Raw genomic sequence first — 14,169 nt, forward strand, 5'->3', positions numbered from 1 at the left:
ATCACAGGTCACACCCTAGACATAATTGGTTACAATGCCCCAATATTGGTCAGCCCCCCCAGACCCCCCCTTCCCCCCGACAATCTCCCCACCACCCCGTTGTGGCGCACAATAGGCCCTTCATAAATTTCAGCTCCAGGCCCATATGGACCTTAATCTGGCACTGGTGAAAGGTACATGCTTAGTGACACTGAAATATAAGGGACAACAGTTTAAAACATCTCTACTGATTGTGGATAAAAATGTGCAACCGATTCTAGGATTAAGTTCCTGTGAGAAACTAAGCTTGCTAAAGAAAGTTTTTATGGTGACATCACAAGTAGAAGATAGAAACATAGAAACATAGAATTTGTCGGCAGATAAGAACCACTTGGCCCATCTAGTCTGCCCCTTTTTTTTTTTTTTACATTATTTTTATCTCTAACCTTATTTGATCCTTATTTCTTTGTAAGGATATCCTTATGTCTATCCCATGCATGTTTAAATTGCTCTACTGTCTTAGCCTCTACCACCTCTGATGGGAGGCTATTCCACTTGTCCACTACCCTTTCTGTGAAATTATTTTTCCGCAAATTTCCCCTGAACCTCCCCCCCTCCAGCCTCAGTGCATGTCCTCGTGTCCTATTGCTTCTCTTCATTTGGAGAATGTTTCCCTTCTGGACTTTGTTAAAACCCTTGATATATTTGAAAGTTTCTATCATGTCCCCCCTTTCCCTTCTCTGCTCCAAACTATACATATTGAGATTTCTTAGTCTTTCTGGGTATGTTTTGTGATGTAGTCCATGCACCATTTTAGTTGCCCTCCTTTGTACAGTTTCTAATGTATTAATATCCTTTTGAAGATATGGCCTCCAGAACTGAATACAGTATTCTAGATGAGGCCGTACCAATGACCTATAAAGTGGCATTATTACTTCTTTCTTTCTGCTGCTGATTCCTCTCCCAATGCAGCCAAGCATCTGACTAGCCTTCCTCATTGCCTTGTTACATTGCTTACCTGCCTTTAAGTCATCTGAAATAGTGACTCCTAGATCCCTTTCCTCCTCAGTAGTTTCCAGTATAGTGCCATTAATACTATATTTAGCTTTAGGATTTTTGAGACCCAAGTGCATGATTTTGCATTTTTTGGCATTAAACTGTAATTGCCAAACTCTTGACCATTCCTCTAGTCTACCTAGATCCTCAATCATTTGTTTTACCCCACCTGGTGTGTCTACCCTGTTGCATACCTTTGTGTCATCTGCAAAAAGGCATGCTTTCCCTTTAATGCCATTTGCAATGTCACCAATATAGATATTAAAAAGCACTGGTCCAAGTACAGATCCCTGGGGTACTCCACTGGTAACATTTCCCTCCTGTGAATGCACTCCATTTACCACAACTCTCTGTTTTCTATCCTTCAACCAAGATCTTATCCATTCAATAATCCTAATATCCAATCCCAAACTTTCAAGTTTATTTAGCAGTCTGCGATGTGGAACAGTGTCAAAAGCCTTACTAAAGTCTAGATAAGCTATATCCATGGCTCCACCTTCATCCATCACTTTAGTCACACAATCAAAAAAGTCAATAAGATTTGTTTGACATGATCTCCCCCCAGTGAATCCATGCTGTTTGGGATCCTGTAAATTGCCGGATTTGAGATAATCTACAACTCTTTCTTTTAAGAGAGTTTCCATCAATTTCTCTACTACTGATGTAAGACTCACTGGTCTGTAGTTGTTTGCCTCTTCCTTGCTTCCACTTTTGTGCAGTGGGACTACGTTTGCTCTTTTCCAGTCCTCTGAAATTACTCCTGTAGCTAATGACTGGTTGAATAATTCTGTCAATGGTGCTACCAGCACCTCTTTAAGTTCTTTTAGTATCCTTGGATGTATCCCATCTGGCCCCATAGATTTGTCCACTTTCAGCTTTGAGAGTTCTGTTAGGACCTTCTCCTCTGTAAATGTACTTGTTTCATTTTCCTGAATATCCCTGCAACTTAACTGTGGCCCCTTCCCCTCTCTTTCACTAGTAAATACTGAGCAAAAATAATCATTAAGATGATCTGCTATTAAATTGTCTCCTTCAACAAAACTCCCAGTGTCCGTCTTTAGTTTTATAATTCCGCCTTTTGTTTTTCTCCTTTCGCTTATATACCTAAAAAAAGTTTTGCCTCCTTTGCCCACTGACTGGACCATTTTCTCCTCAGCTTGTGCCTTTGCACATCTGATTACCTTCTTAGTCTCCTTCTGTCTAACAAGATATATCTTTGTCTTCATTATTTTGTGTCTGCTTATATTTCCTAAAAGCCATCTTTTTTGCTCTTACAATATTTGCTACTTCTTTTGCAAACCACACTGGCTTCCTTGTCCTTGTGTTTTTCCTAACAGTTTTGATACAAAGGTCTGTTGCCTTCAATATTGCACATTTTAATGTTTCCCACCTCTCCTGCACTGCTTCCAAGTTCCTCCACTAAGAATCGCTTACACATTTTCCCATCCCTACAAAATCAGCCTACCTAAAATCCAACACCTTTGTTTTTGTATGGGACGAGTCAGTCTCTGTCTTAATGCTGAACCATACTGCTTGATGATGACTGCAAATCGATGTTTACAGAATACCAAGACTTGTTTGAAGGTCTAGGTTGTTTGCCTGGAGAGCATAAAATAAATATAGACACGCAAGTTTCTTCAGTGATACACCCCTGTAGAAAAGTGCCATTTGCGCTGAGAGAAAAACTGAAACAAGAGTTAAATCGCATGGAAGCCTTGGGGCCCTCATTCTGAGTCGTTCGCTCGGTATTTTTCATCGCATCGCAGTGAAATTCCGCTTAGTGCGCATGCGCAATATTCGCACTGCGACTGCGCCAAGTATCTTTGCTATGAAGATAGTATTTTTACTCACGGCTTTTTCATCGCTCCGGCGATCGTAATGTGATTGACAGGAAATGGGTGTTACTGGGCGGAAACATGGCGTTTTATGGGCGTGTGGCTGAAAACGCTACCGTTTCCGGAAAAAACGCAGGAGTGGCCGGAGAAACGGGGGAGTGGTTGGGCGAACGCTGGGTGTGTTTGTGACGTCAAACCAGGAACGACAAGCACTGAACTGATCGCACAGGCAGAGTAAGTGTGGAGCTACTCTAAAACTGCTAAGTAGTTTGTGATCGCAATATTGCGAATACATCGGTCGCAATTTTAAGATGCTAAGATACACTCCCAGTAGGCGGCGGCTTAGCGTGTGTAACTCTGCTAAATTCGCCTTGCGACCGATCAACTCGGAATGAGGGCCTGGGTGTGATACAGAAAGTTGATGAGCCTATTGAATGGGTAAGCTCCTTAGTAATTGTTGAAAAGAAAAATGGACAACTCCGAATATGTCTAGACCACAGAGATTTAAACAAAGCTATTAAACGAGAACATTTCAAACTACCAACCAGAGATGAAATCATGTCGCAATTTGCGGGAGCAAAATGGTTCAGTAAATTGGACACATCTTCAGGATTCTGGCAAATGAAGCTAGATGAGGCCAGCTAAAAGCTTTGTACATTTAATACACCAGAATGTCGATACAGATCTCTTCGACTACCATATGGAATATTGTCTGCTCCAGAAGTATATCACAAAAAGATACACATGATTTTTGAACATATTCCAGGTGTTGAAACAATGATGGATGACATTATTGTCTGGGGATCTACAAAGGAAGAACATGATTCTAGATTGAGACAAGTAATGGAACTTGTCAAGAAAGTGAATCTAAAGCTAAACAAGGACAAATGTGAATTTGGCGTGAATACACTTACCTTTATGGGCGACGTGGTCTCGGATCAAGGTGTAAAACCAGACCCAAGGAAAATATCAGCCATAGTGAACATGGAACGTCCTAACAACAAAGACGACGTCAGAATATTCCTAGGAATGATTACTTACTTAGGAAAGTTTATTTCTCAACTCTCTGAACGAACAGCCTCTCTTAGATGGTTGTTGGACAAAGATAACGAGTGGATGTGGTCACATGAACAAGAAGAAAGTTGACAAAACTTGAAACAGATCATTACAGAGCAACCAGTGCTAAAATTCTTTGATCCTGCGAAAAGAATAAGAATTTCAGCAGATGCTTCGCAATTTGGCCTAGGCTCAGTGCTGTTACAAGAACATGAGGATACATGGCAACCAGTAATCTATGCATCAAGAGCACTGACAAGTGCTGAAACAAGGTATGCTCAGATAGAAAAAGAACTTCTAGCGATCACATATGCATGTGAGCGATTTTATCAGTTAGTGTATGGTCAAACATTTACAATGGAAACTGACCACAAGCCATTGATAGCTATCATGACTAAATCATTACATGACTGTCCCATGAGAATTCAACGAATGCTTATCAGACTACAGAAATATGATGTACACTTGCTGTACTGTCCCGGCAATTACATGTACATTGCTGATACACTTTCTCGTGCTGTGGACAAAAGTGAAGGTTCCAAAAGTCTGATGGATGAAGAGATAGAAGCCTATGTTAATTTGATCGTAGCTTCTCTACCAGTGTCTCTTGCAAGACAAGAACAGATTAGGAAAGAAACTGAGACAGATGACACAATGAAAGTGTTGAAAGATATCATTCTGAAAGGTTGGCCAGCAGAAAAACATGCGTGCCCGCTGTCTATCCATGATTATTGGATGTACCGCAGTGACCTTACAGTTGTCGATGGTATTTTTTTATTATTTACAAAGGCAATAGGTTTGGCATACCTGCACGACTAAGAAAAACTATGCTGTGCAAGATACATGAAGGCCACTTAGGAGAAGAAAAATGTAAGCGGAGAGCGCGTGAAGTTATGTATTGGCCAAGAATGAACCAAGACATAGCACAGACTACAGCTACATGTGAATTATGTCTTACGTATAGACCAAAACAACACGTCGAGTCCTCACGCAGTGCCAGAGAGACCGTACCAGAAAGTTGGCGCAGATTTGTTTGATTGTAATGGGAAAATGTACATTGTCATGACTGATTATTACTCTAACTACCCTGAGGTGAAGACACTACATACGACTACTAGTAAAGCCGTAATCAATTGCATGAAGTCAATCTTTGCAAGGCATGGTGTTCCTATGGAAGTGTTCACTGACAATGGTCCTCAGTTTTCCAGTGCTGAATTTAGACAATTTGCTGATGAGTGGGAATTTGTCCATACTACGTCAAGTCCCCACTATCCACGCTCAAATGGGTTGGTGGAAAGTTCAGTAAAAACTGTAAAGAGTCTCATGAAAAAAGCTCAAGAAGGTAAAGAAGATTTCTACAAACATATTTTAAGCTACCGCAGTACACCTTTACAGAATGGACTTTCTCCTGCACAAATGCTGATGGGAAGGAGGATTAGAGCAAATCTCCCGATACATGATGAACTGCTTAATACACATAACTCAGCGTTGGTCAGACTGAGTAAGGAACGTCAACGGGCGAAACAGAAACTGTTCCATGACAGGCGAGCAAAAAGTTTATCTGATCTAAAATTGGGTGACCAAGTCATTCTCAGAGATCACGAGAAAGGTATTTGGGTGCAGAAAGATATTGTGCAAGCACAAGTAGCACCAAGATCTTATACTATACGTACAGAGCGTGGAACGGAAGTAAGAAGAAATCGGGTGGATTTAAGATCTCAACCTAACCATAATGAAGACAACATGACTGAAGAATACCCTTCATCTGGCATGTATGATGATCCTCATAATGGTGAACAAACCACGATTCTAGAAAGGTCCAACATGGTAGATGAAACACAGACTGTGTATGAAAGACCCAAAAGGGAAATACGCAGACCTGAGAGACTCATTGAAACGTGTTAGATGATGTTCTTAATATGACATTGTTAATTGTTGCATTGAAGCGTACAGGGCTTATCTTTAGAGAAAAGAGGATGTGATGTTAGTGTATTAATATTTGTAGACACTCCCTTACTAATAGGTGTAAGCCTGAATCTTTAGTGATGGTCCCTGGGACCAGGGGGATGCTGGGAAGGGGTGGTCCAGTGTGCAGTGTGTCTGGAGCTGGAGGGAATAAACAGCACAGCAGTGAACTCACGTCTCTGTGTCCTGATAACTGGATTTACAAACGTATGAACAAAACTAGCAGTGTGCAGCCACATCTGCTCTCCCGGCTGTCTGCTCGCCTCTCCTCACAGTTGCTGGAAGGAGGCGTGGCCAATCATCCAAGATGTCCCTGCAGACTCAGCCACGTCTGCTCCCAGCATCAGTTAGTACTCAGGAGAGGCGGGGTGAGTTGGTGTGACTGCAAATACAAGCAGCAATAGTCGAGGCTCAGCTATTAGGTGCAGGGGAAGTGTCAGACTCTCTGAGGCCCCGCAGCAGCCACATGCCCTGCACCTAGGGTTACCACCTCATCCCTTTAATTCTGGACACATATTAATTACACAGGTTCTGTGGCTGGCTGGCTGACTTCAAGACTCCATTTCACCTGGTTTTAACCAGCCACAGAACATGTGTAATTAATATGTGTCCAGAATTAAAGGGATGAGGTGGTAACCCTACCTGCACCTATTGTAGCTACGCCCTTGCCGTGTGAGGTATCAGGCTGCAGAGCCCCAGTGTGAGAATGGTGCTGCCTCCCAGGAGACAGATTGTAAACTCTCACAAGCAGGGCCCTCATGTGCTTTTCCTTCCCTCACTTGTACCATGCTTTCCTCCCTACTGCTAATAACAGCACCAAGCCTTTGGGTGTGGCGGCCCCACTGCTCGGTTGGGTATTCTGTATGACTGCTGATGCAGTAATGTTCCTCCAATGTTCTATACTGCATGCCACTTTGTTTCTTGTTTTGGTCATACAGCTTCTATTTATTGTCTTTGTAAGGTGTTGCGGGCCCCTAGTGGCACCATATAAATAAAGAGTACTAATAATAAAAGCTTATTATCTTTGAAAATGGTAATTTTAGATGTTTAGATTGCTAGTTAATTAGGCATTGATTGACTGATTGATTGATTGATTGATTGATTGAGTAAAGACATTACCGAACTGTTCCTCTTCCTCTACAGCCACAGTAAGCAGAGGCAGTCGATGCAGATCTGGGGTAACTGGCTGAGTACTGACAGAAGAGGGAGGTCTGCTGAGCTCTGCAGTACAGTAGGTCATATGTACATATACATATACTAAAGCCCCACATCAACACCTCAATAGGATACTGACAGAACATCTACAGTGCAAGACCACAGACTATGCATTACACTGCCAGGAAATAAGCTGTCAGCCAGACGGACAGAGAAATTATCTCTTATCCTTAGGGAATTAAGATCTACTTTGACAACAGTTACATTCCTCAAGGGTACCAAAAGGATATCAGACAATAATTCATTTACAGTTTTTCGTAATTTAGAGTGGACTTGCTGCATATGGGATCCGGTTAAGATGCCGGCTGTCGGGGTCCCGGCAGTCAGAATACTTACGCTGGAATTCCAACACCCGTCAGAATACCGACGGCGGAATCCCGAAAAGTCAGGACACTGACGCCGGAATCCTGTCAGCCAGTATCCCATCAGCTGGCATCCAGACTGTGAGTGTAGGGGGTGGATTAGGTTCAGGGCCATGAGTGGAGGGAGTTAGGTTTAGGCGCCACCCCGGGCGATTAGCGTTAGGCTGCAGGGAGGGGGTTAGGCATTACTGGGGGGAGGTTAGGTTTGGTCTATTTACTAAGCATTAGATGGAGATAAAGTCAACAGAGATAAAGTACCAGCCAATCAGCTCCTAACTGACATTTTTCAAACCCAGCCTATAGCATGGCAGTTATCATTGGATTGACTGGTCATTTATTTCCGTTGACTTTATCTCCAACCAAGGCTTAGTAAACAGAACCCTAAGGGGAGAGGGTCAGGTTTAGGCTGCGGGGAGGGTTAGGTTTAGGCACCAATGGGGGAGGTTAGGGTTAGGCACCAAAGGGGGAGGTTAGGGTTAGGCTGTGGAAAAGGAGGGTTAGGGGAGAGGGAAGATCATAGATAGCTCACACCTGTCAGGATTTCTATTGTTGGGATGCCGGCATCAGTGTACTGAACACCAGCATCCTGAGAGCCAGTAAATCATAATAAACCCCTCCATACAGTGTCCTGATGTTGTAATTGTGTTGGAAAGGAATATCTACGTATATGGGCCCTCATTCCGAGTTGATCGGTCGCAAGGCGAATTTAGCAGAGTTACACACGCTAAGCCGCCGCCTACTGGGAGTGAATCTTAGCTTCTTAAAATTGCGACCGATGTATTCGCAATATTGCGATTACTAACTACTTAGCAGTTTCAGAGTAGCTTCAGACTTACTCTGCCTGTGCGATCAGTTCAGTGCTTGTCGTTCCTGTTTGACGTCACAAACACACCCAGCGTTCGCCCAGGCACTCCCACCGTTTCTCCGGCCACTCCTGCGTTTTTTCCGGAAACGGTAGCGTTTTCAGCCACACGCCCCTGAAACGCCGTGTTTCCGCCCAGTAACACCCATTTCCTGTCAATCACATTACGATCGCCGGAGCGATGAAAAAGCCGTGAGTAAAATTACTTTCTACATAGCAAAGTTACTTGGCGCAGTCGCAGTGCGAACATTGCGCATGCGTACTAAGCGGATTTTCATTGCGATGCGATGAAAAATACCGAGCGAACAACTCGGAATGAGGGCCATGGATTTGCAAAGTTTAAAGAGTATGCAAGTGAGAGCGAGAAAGTGGATTCAGGATTTTTGCTAATTCTCCCCTCTCTTTACTTCACTCTCTAAATCCAAGATTTTAAGTACGGATCTGTAGTGTGTATATCCCCCAGCAGTAGCGGATCTTGCCACGGGCAGGCAGGACTTTTGCCCGGGGCGCCGCCTTCTGGAGGGCGCTGGCACCATCCGGAGGGCGCCGCACCATGGCAAAATCCGCCACTGTGCCCCCCGCTGTGCCCCCCCGCCGGTACTCCGCTGTGAAGGGCACCAGACGCTACGCGTCTAGTTTCTCTTCGTGGAGAGTACCTTTGCTGTGCGGTGCACAATGACGTCATCGCGCACAGCATTGTGGCACAGGCGCTAGGGGTCATAATTGACCTCTAGTGTCTATGCATCCGAGGAGAGGAGCGGCGCTGGCGGAGGTCTGTAGTGGTCTGGAAACAGGAGCGGGGATGTAAGTATTCTTTTTTTTCTCTTTTCTTTCAGTGGTGCTACAAATGGGGGCGTAACTGACCACGCCCCCGTATTAAGCCACGCCCCTATTGTTTTGCCCAGGGCGCCACAAGGGCAAGAACCGTCCCTGTCCCCCAGCGATAGCGATGCGCGGCCCCCCAGCGCTATCGCTGGTCCTAGATTGAGCCTGCATGTAGGCTCAATCTAGCGGGTCGCTCAGTTCAGCGCTGTGTGCAGTGACTCCTAGGCACAAATGGACCCTCTCTCTGTAGCAGAATATGCATGCCCATACATTTAGTAAATGAGGTTGGTGGATGAGAGCACCAAACCTCTGGCTTTCTACAACTAAACAAAAAAATTGTCAGGTCCCCTATGTAAATTAAAATTTCCAGAAGTAGTTTTCCTTTTGGAAAGTAAATTACAATATTATTTTCCCAGGGATTACTGTGGAAAGTCTCCTTGTAACTACTCATTGCTTTAAATTCTAGTGCACACAAAGATTAGAGATGTGTGGTTTGGTTTTTTAGAAATCTGAACTCACCCCAATTTAGGGGATATGAGTCAGACCGAGTCCCAGCTTGGATCCTTTTAGAGAGTTCTGAATCGAACTGAGTTCTGATTCGGAACTTCCCTCTCTTCGGAACTCTGATTTAAAATTAGAATTTTGGATTTTGTAGTACTTGTAAGCAGGGTCATTGCTACACCTATGGGGCCCCATAGCACAATTTCCACGGGCCCCTCAGCACCCCCCCCCCCTCTCCCGCCCCGCATCAGACTACTTAGGGCTCAGTGGCGGATGTTGGGGGAAGGGGGGGCATTGCGGGGCGTTGTCCGTCCACACCTGCATGGACGTCCCACGCAGCAGCTCCGATTAAGAATATTGCGGTGGTGCAGCTACAAACACAGCTATGCTACATATGCAGGGGGGCATCCTCAATTCCCTGGTCAGCGATGCAATCGCAATTAGATTGCATTTGCAACGCTTGGCAGGAGTTGGCATGCTGGGTGGCCTTGCCCTGTGCTGAGCTGGTACTGAGAAGCAGATTCTGGTTTTTAGCTGAATCTGCTAATTAACCTGACTAGGGTCCAAAGAACGATATGAAAGCTATTTTGTTTTTTTCTCTTACACCATTTTTATTTTTTTAATATTGGCATAACAGGTAGATATTCATTTTTGCATATTTCAAAAATTAATATCTACCTTATATGGCTTGTGCTGTTATCATTTAAGATCTACATTCATAAAAGTCTCTTAATTCCTCTGACATGACTGGTTTACACAAAGTATCATATCCAGTCATATACATCATTTAGAGTAAAGTAATTTTTAATTTAAAAAGAAAAAAAAAACTATTTATTTTTTTCAGTACTGCATTTACCAGAAGAATGTTTCCACATAAAATCCATTTGGCTTCATATCTTAATATTACCAAAAGAAAAACCCCACAAATATACATAATTCAATAGAGAGATGTATTCCCTTCATATGCAGGCAGGGTAAATGGAAAGGAATTGTTAGGGGAAAAGAAGCAGCTATTTTGCATTAAGTGAATGTCTGTCTCCTGACTGCATCCTATTATATTTGCCGTGCTTCCTATTATGCTCCTTGAACCTTATCAAGCACAAATATCGCCTCAGACGTAACAGCAGCCATTTTATAATTGTCAGTTATGAAGCCTGATACCACATCCAAACAGCACAGCAATATTTAGTAGAAATATATATATAAATTTATGTACATACAGAGATTGGGCTTAGTTTGCCCATGGCTATCTTGTGGCTTGAAGAGTTATTATCTGACATAGCCACAAAGACGTTTAATTTTCCTTCCTTTAAAGGCTCTGCCCCACAAAAGTAAACTAAGGACATTGATGATTACCATGCACCCAGATGGAAAGTCATTTCAAAAAAAATCTTTCGCTCGTTTTCATGTGAGGAAAAAAAAAAGCTTTGGATGGTGTTACAAGATATATCAGATGTCTATTGATGATAAAACTGTTTGTCAGCGCTCGGCACTAAAGGTGAATTGTCCTTCCCTCTATTATTTGTTTGCAAAGAAATTCTCAAGCTGTCAAATAGACAGAAGGAGCAGTTTGTATTCATTGTTGCTGAATAAATGTATCATGTATTAATTATTTCTTAGATTATCCATCTATCTCCTTAACTGTGTCCCTCACGCTTTGTCTCCTGCTGAGGTCAGATTCTACTGTATATATGTCTGTATAAATAAAATGAGGCTTAACTAATACCCCTTTTCCACTGACGCTAAAACCCAGGTTATTGCCGTGATAACATGACTGTGGAAAAGAGTCCCAAAAAAAACTCCAGGTCCAGTGACCGACAATCCTGCCTTGGTAGCTACCAGGGATGGTCCCAGGAAGGGTACGGTAAAGTGTAAACAGGAAATCCAGGTCATGTGAGCTGGCGCTTGGAGATGAGGTCATCTCCAAACGCTGGTAGAAAAGGGAACCAGCCGTGTGCATGTTGCTGACCCGGGAATAACCCTAGTCAGAGCCGCAGTAGGAATGGGTCTTTCCTGGATCTGACCTGGATTGGAACCATATCCCGGATCTAACCTGGGATTTTGGTGGAAAAGAGGTATGAGAAACCACTTTAATGCACATGATTGGATTGCACATGTTCTGCTGCAACTTTTCCTAAATTTTGCTTTTTGGTTTCCTCTTGTTGTTTTAGTCTCTTGCTTATACACTAGAGAAATAGGCAGTTTTACTTATAACATAATTAAAAAAAATACATAAAGAAACCCAAGGGGATAAAGTCACGTGTTTAGTAAAATTTGCAAGATGGTGTGTGCAAACAGGAGCAGAGCTAAAAATTCTTGCCAAATCTAATTTTGCAGCAAAAAATTTATTTCAGAGAAAGGAAAAGTAACAATGATACAATGATTGACTGCTGCTTTGAGTCACAATTTTGCAGGATGACCACTATACATTATGGGTTTGGTGCAGAGTCTCAGGGAAAATTGGCAAAGAATACTCTAAAAACAAATTCTGCAAAAAATAATGTATTTCTGCACCCAGTAGCGGATCTTGCCACGGGCAAGCAGGACTTTTGCCCGGGGCGCCGCCTTCCGGAGGGCGCTGGCGCCATCCGGAGGCTGCCCGCTGTGTCCCGCTGCCGCTGCACGCTGTGAAGGGAAACTCGATGCTACGCGTCTAGTTTCCCTTCGTGGAGAGGACCTTTACTGTGCGGTGCGCGATGACGTCATCGCGCACCGCACATCATTTCAGCGGCACTACTACTGTACAGGGGGCGTAACTGACCACGCCCCCTGTATGAAGCCATGCCCCTATTGCCACACGGGGCGCAAAAAGCCCCTGAACCGGCCCTGTCTGCACCATTGCAGAGCCATACACATTGCGAAATGCGCCTAGTTTTTGACAAATCCTCGTCTTCAGCATGCATTTGTTCCTGTCCTGTAGCATGTGCAAAATATTGGTCTCCAAACAGGTGTATACTATATGCATGATTGTGCATGAACATTTATTTGTGCAAACATGCCTTTACTGTGTTTACCCTACATGACATTTCCTATCAGCTCTCCAGAAACTACTGATATTATTATCCACCACCAATAAGGAATAAGGAAATGGCTCTGATATGGTTCCAGCCTAATTGTATATCTCAATAAGAGACAAACATCTTTATCTGAGTAGCTTGATACTATACACCACTCCTTAAGCCTTAAGGCACACGTAAAGACAGTGACCAGTGTTACCCCTTTCAGACTGAAATGTCTGAAAGTCCCGGCAATTACCCACCATTTCAGTGCCGGGTAGTTTTGCCGGGACCTGCCTGACCCCCCCTTTCACACAGACATGCAAATTACCAGGTCGAGAATTTCAACCCAGTAATTTGCAGATCAACACGGGTATTTTGTCTGTGTGAAAGGGTCAACCCGCATCATAATTCCCGTGTCTCCGATCCTGGTAAATTCCTGGGTCGAAGTCCCGGGAATTACAACACGGGTTGACCCTTTCACACAGAAAAATGACCCGTGTGTTTCATGAAATTACCGGGTGGAACTGCTTCCCCCGGTAATTTCATGTTCTGTCTGAAAGGGGTATGAATTATCTATGTGATTAGTGGCTAAGCATACTATCCTGATCTTTGACATTAGTCTTGAAAATCTATCGTATTTGATGTGTTATTTTACTGACAGCTTTCAGAGTCTTATTGATACATTCACAGAACTACAGTAACAAATGAAGGTTATCACATTCACCACCTCCTGTAATAGGTGGTGGTGATCTTGAAAAAGGCGGTACTTCAGAAAGGAACGTTTGATTGGATGGTACAGATACATCTGTAACCAGGACTCTTCAAAGACAAAGGAAGGATAATGACGGTAGCAGCTGGATCCTCATCACTAGTTCCTGAAGATTTTGGAAGACTTCCTCATCCGGAATAATACCCATTAACTAGAAGAAGCAATCAACCAAGATTTGCAGATACCAGGGAATAGGGAGGTTATTAAATGTTTGAGCTCTATTGTGTAAAGTATCTAAGGGCCTATTTACTAAGCCTTGGCGAGAGATAAAGTGGATAGGAATAAATCACCAACCAACCAGCTCCTGTAATTTTTCAAACACATCCTGTAACCTAGCAGTTGGGAGCTGATTGGCTAGTACTTAATCTCTCCACTTTATCTCTCTCCCCAAGGCTTAATAAATAGACACACACACCCTCCCCCCAGTGTGTTATGACAATAGGATGTTGTTGTGGAAACCTCTTTATTTGGAGATAATATCAGTAATGTAATGGTATAGACATGATTTCACTGTACACTCTGGGAAGAAACTAGAGCATGATAGAGAACCTCCAAGTACTGTCTGCTGGACATACCCTATACCTGCAGAAGACATTCTGCATTATTCTTATCACTGTGTATGCCACGTCTGCATTATATTCTTCCCATAAATGTTCCTTATCATTATTATTAGTATTCTTATTAATAATCAGTCATTATATGACTCATGTCAGTGTGTGTGTGTGTGTGTGTGTGTGTGTGTGTG

Source organism: Pseudophryne corroboree, chromosome 4 (assembly GCF_028390025.1).
Source record: "Pseudophryne corroboree isolate aPseCor3 chromosome 4, aPseCor3.hap2, whole genome shotgun sequence".
NCBI lineage: Eukaryota > Metazoa > Chordata > Amphibia > Anura > Myobatrachidae > Pseudophryne > Pseudophryne corroboree.